The following is a 6244-nucleotide window of genomic DNA, read 5'->3' on the forward strand; positions in this document are numbered from 1 at the left end:
AAATGCCGATTGAATCTCCAATATCTACTGCTGTGATTCTTAACCAGTGTTCCATAGGACGGTAGGTGAAAATTCGTTATAATATTTTTGTTTTATGTAAAAATCTTAATTCCATGGTTTTATTCCCTTGACACTCTGTTTGTGCACAGCTCATTTTCGCACCAGCAATCTATATAAATATATTAGATGTGCAATATGTAATTTTTTTATGATTCAGCGACTATTTGCGATCTCGCGAATGCTTGCAGATTAGCGTAAGAATTCTACCGGTTAGTAATGGTTAAGAACCCTGAACTACATTCTCGGAAGTGCTTTGGAAGGCACACGCGTAAATATTTTCCACGGAGAGTCTTGGATGAAATTTGTTTTTCATCGTTCGCAAATGAACATTGCACAATGCGCATGCTTGAAAACCTTGCACACAAGTCACATCTCTAATTGAAGGGGTAGATCAAAATATTCTGCACATATTTCTATGACACTGCTGAATATGACATTACCATACTAAACCTAAATCCTTGTAATGTGCACAAATGACTTACCATGTGAGCTCTCCAACAAAGTTACCATAAAGTACAATACATGCCGGAATGGACGGGAAAATATAATTTTTATGGGTCAGTCATATGAATAACTGCATTCAGTGTACCTGTATATAGTTGAATTCAAAAAGTTTGCTCAATTACAACTTTTTAAATACATAAACCAGGTTTAAATACCTTATTTAAACTTGCCATTATTTTAGTATCATGCATTGCAGCAGCAAGCGAGCAAAATGCAAGTTAAGTCATGTGATACTCCATAGCACTGATATTTTAGGGTCTATAAATATTTTTAGCTGACTTATTCAAACTGGTGAATGGTCCATATGTGCATATTGTCATGTGATACTCCATAGCACTGAGATTTTAGGGTCTATAAATATTTTAGCTGACTTATTCAAACTGGTGAATGGCCCAAATGCGCATATTGTCATGTGATACTCCATAGCACTGAGATTTTAGGGTCTATAAATATTTTTAGCTGACTTATTCAAACTGGTGAATAGCCCATATGCGCATTTTGTCATATAGATAGAGCTTGTGAGGTAGGGGATGAATAATATTTGTACATATGGCAGAAAGCTGTATGAGCTCAACCACGTTTAATGTTTACATAATTATCTCACCAATTCACACTGCACTTTCATATAGCAGAGTTGAAAAGAAGGTGGTGATAGGGGTACTGTATCATTTGTCAACTGCATTTTGTGATTGCGAAACAAGTCAATATTTATTTATTTCAGTTATTGTTTTGCTGAATTTACAATATTGGTGGATTATCGCTGCAATCATGCGAATAATGTAACGGACTGAAAAGGCACAATTTTATATATAATTCAAATTTTAGTTTCAATTATATATCAGGTGATCCCAGAAAATCGTGGTATGCTTGTCACAGATCATTATCCTGCTCCCACTGAAGTAATATTTTACTCAAGTAAAAGAACAGAGATAGTCAAGTAAGATTGAACTCGGCAATGTAAATAGTTGCTACAATCACATCGAACGTAGATATCTGCTCGTAATTTCCACGATCGACAACGAACTTATTTTTTCCCTAACATCCATTTCAAGGTGGAGATTTCAATTTGAACATTTTGTTAGGATAGGCTACAGGCATTTAAAAGATTGTAAAATATCAGTTTTCACAGAAATGACACTATAATATTAATTGGTATCGTAACGGTCATGTGGCCCTTCGGACATCCGTATATATCGGCACAAATTCAATTATAGTCGCTTACATTGTAGATTCCAAACATAGCCTTGGAAAAAGGACTATTATTCCATCAGACATCTGGGTTTCATAAACATATGGGGGATTAAACAGCTTTGCAATATGATGGAAAGAATTCGAAATATGAATTTGGTGTCGTCCGTCTCAGCAAATTAGTAAACAGTCGTTTAAAACTGAAAATCCTCAATTTTTTGTTAATCTCTCCCCATGAAGGAATTGAAGTCTCGCCACGAACTCCATTTTCTTCTGTGATATAACCACTAAATAACTTCTATATGAGATGCTATAGATAGAAATGACTAGGCTGGACGTGATACATTGATTGGAAATTCACACCAAAAGCGGCCATCGGAAGCGTTGTGCGTAAATATTACACTTGACACCAATATATCTTTGTGGAAATGAATATTCGGCACTCGTTCACATCAAATCGAAGACGCGGATTTTTAAGACAATAAATACAGCTCGAACATTACCTTCGAACTGTTAAGTCTACCCAGTTTTTACATACAGTGTGCTAAAATTTTCAAGAAAAGTCATTTTGTGGCTGTTTAACACTAGCCTGCAATTAATATTTGAACGAGACAGATGGCGGTTGCACGATAATTGCGCTAATTTTGAACGAAAACTTGGGGGTCCGCGGGGGTTAGTGACGGGCGAAAATGGTTCCGTGAAGACCAAAGGGTTGACAAACATTGCTCTAATCTAGAGATTTCGTGATCGCACATACGCACCAGACCTACAGCATTACTTCTGTGCGCAGCAAATAACTCCAAATTGGCATTCCTTCACAGGGTGCGTAAGTTTTCTATAGGGGTGGCATTTGTATTATGTGGCTAAGATTGCCAGAACAAGATTTTATTAGGCACCAGTCCTTTAGGCGCTTATGGACAAGGGAAATTTCGATATCTGTCTTGGCCAGCACGAGGCGGTCCTTTTCGGCCAAGGTTTCCTCGCCGCGGAGATTTTAGCAGCACACTTCGTAGAGTCGCATGTTGGTTGAGACTTCATTGTCAACATCCTGGTGTGTCGTGACGGGCTCATGACCGACTCCGAAATGTGTATGCGTTTTGTTCTTGGAAGAGAGTTACCAATATTAACACCAAGACAGTTAGCGACACCAATTCAGGCGAAGCGCGAAACAAATTTGAAAAAACTTCTATATATATCCAGAATAGTTTATATAATCGATGTTAATTTACGAAATCATTTTGGTCCCTTCGAGCTCGGGCCCATCCAATTGAAGGGGGGAGGGTGGGAGTGCGGCAGTTACGGCCCTGCTGGCAAGATAACGTTACAAGAAATAGAGATCGGTGGTGAGGTGGGCATTAGGTTGTTGTTTGTGGTATTGATGGTGTTTGTCGATCACTATGGTCATTCATACCACGGTGATTTTCATCATTTTTATTCCGTAAATCCAGACATGTAGCAGGGCCTACTATAGGCATTTATAAGACGCCACTTACATGGAAGAGATGACGAGGAACAGTGGGCGTTCGGTCATGAGGTTATAATGAACTGGTTCGTTTGTTTATTTCACATAAAAAGTGGCGCTTATCGTCTATCAAGGTTATGTGCACCACGAAAATGATTTCCTAATGTTCGGGATCTTTGCCTTCGTAATCTTCCGGACGATTTCCACACTCCCGCATTTCCAGCATCAGTCTCTCTCTCAATCTTTCATGCAGCCGGACTTGTTCGATACTACCGACTTCTAATTGGTTCCGCTCACCATAATTTTTGGCTTTCTGGGACAATGCTATATGGCAGGGAGGTTAGCGATGAGGAGCTCAAATAATCCTTCGACACATAGAAGTTGGTCTGAACCAATATTAGAACCAATGACATTGGCGTCGTGACGCTTACCCAGCAGCGCGACTCGCTTCCCCAGCAATAAACTGGTAATTAGTGTATCGCAGAACCCGCTTTCGCTCGTGAGGTTGTACTTACGCCATAACAGAACCGACTTTTCGTCGTGACTTGGTAATATACAAATTGTCTGAAAACTGGTGTCGGTATCGCTCTGTTTCCTAACCTCGCGGCACAGCTCGAAGTTGTGTACTTATCATGATAGTTTTTCTCCAGTTTCCATACACTGTGACATATTATCGGAACCGGGTAAAGCTGTTTCTGAACAGTTTTTCTTTTGGTTCATTACCATGATATAAAGGGCTTCTTTTGCATTGTTAATTATAGAAAACCAGTTAAATGGAGACTGCACTCTTAGCGAAAAGAGTGGTTATACACACCCCAAAAGGTGGTACACGAAAACAGAACTTACGTAACCCTGCCGGAGTGTATGAGCAGAATCCACCCCATTCCTTGCGGTGTATATCGGATATTTCACCCTAGCCATTAGAATTGATTGGGGCGTAATTTTAATATATACACCCTACTTGAAATCCTGCATCTTCTTCCAAATGGCATGCTATTGAAACTAAACTTTCTTGATTGCATATATTCGATATCAATTGAACCATAATAACATAAAATGGAAACATATTTCGTGAAATAACAAAATCAGAGATCCCATCGACGGAGAAAAAAATTCACTGAAAATACAGCTCGAAGAACATTGCCCATGTAGTATAAGGAAGTCGCCTCCTCCAGGTTTCCGCAAAACACTCTTGTACGGCGAAGGCTGAGTAACTATCTTCAGCAAGAACTTGTGGCATCATCCAGAAATCAAAATGCATATTCACAACCCAAATAACAGGCACATATGCTAACATGCATAACTTAATGAAAGACCACAAAATAGAAGCCATTACAAAGTATATATATTTTCACAAAATAGCCTACTTACAAAAAATCAGATGTTACACTTGCTAAGGCATTGCAGCACAGACTGTGGTCCGATAGGGTGAACTTACCGCCATAGGAAACATGTTCACACACGAGCTCTGTATGTGTGGGCAATTAGCCATCGACAAGATGGAAATTTATAGATAGTGTTCATGTGAACCGCATGTAACAGGCAGACTTGAATAACTAGAAAACGTTCCCTTTTTCCAAATTGGATTGGAATTAAATTACAACTACAAGTTTTTTTTTCGAATTAGAGTAGAATTAAAATTTAAGCTACACAGTTGGAAATTAGATTAAAATTATAATTCTAGCTAAGAGTTTTTTCAAATTAGATTCGAATTAGAATTACTGAAATCGTCAAAAGTTTAATCAAACTCCGTTATTATCAAATCATAGTTCATCTTATGAGCATGAGAATAGCAAATGTCAACTGTACATTAGGGGTGTTCAAAAATGACTTTTTCTTTCAAATTCTACTGGCTACTCAATGCGACGTCGACTTGGTTGAAATGCCCTGACATGACATTGTATAGTAGCATCCTAAAATTGAAATAATAACCGTGAGGTATAGACGTTTAGTTAACAATTTGGATTGGATTCTAAACTCATCTGATATGCACTAGGGGTCTTCAAAAATGTTTTTTTTTCTCAAATCGTACTGTCTACTCGATAAAATTGTTAGGTTACATAATTGAAGCCAGCACACCCAATTTGGTTTGATTCCAACCAGTAGCCGCATTGCTGCAGGAGAAGAATGTTTTTTATTTATTATATGAAAATGAATGAAAAAATATTTAATATTTTCTGCACACCCCATTAAATTGCTAGGTTGTCTATAGCAACAATGCTTAAACGATTTGGCTCAATTCTAACCAGTGGAAGTGAAGTTATTGCCGTCGAAAAATTTTGGATTTGAATAAAATAGTATTTACAGTGACCGATTCTTTAATCATTTATTACAAATTGTGCCCACCGTAAATACTATTTTATTCAAATCCAAATTTTTCGACATCAATAACTCCGCTTCGGCTGGTTTGATTCGAGCCAAATTTTGTGGGCATCTTCTCTATAGACAACCTTGCGATTTCATGGGTGAACTGAAAATTTTAAATTTTTTCATTAATTTTTAAATAATAAATAAAAAAACCTTCTTCTCCTGTAGCAATGCGGCTACTGGTTGGAATTGAACCAAATTTGGTGTGTTGGCAGGCTTCAATTCGTTAATCTAACAATTTTATCTAGTAGCCAGTAGAATTTGAGACTAAAAATTCATTTTTAACACCCCTACTGTACAGCAAGCTTGGCTTGTTTCGCACTATGCAGTTCTCCAGTAGCATTTCCAGGAAAACCAGACATCAGATTAGAATTAAAATTAGACCATAGAAAGATTTCATAAATTCGATTAGAATTAGAATTAGAGCATAGAAACATTTCACAAATTATAATAGCTTCAATTAGTATAATTAGACAACTAGAATATCTAGTTGTCCAAGTCTAGCAACACCACCTGTATCAGGAATAACTGAATATATTTTTGAAGATTGTTCTGTTAGTAGTGTCATATGCCATTAGTAATTTTATATTAGTCGCGAAGATTCATATAGCAATTTTCAAAGTAGAAACTTCCGAAAAACTGCTTACCGTACTTGACTATTCT

The sequence above is a fragment of the Botryllus schlosseri genome, chromosome 3 (assembly GCF_051294905.1).
Source record: "Botryllus schlosseri isolate E-star chromosome 3, Bs_hap1, whole genome shotgun sequence".
NCBI lineage: Eukaryota > Metazoa > Chordata > Ascidiacea > Stolidobranchia > Styelidae > Botryllus > Botryllus schlosseri.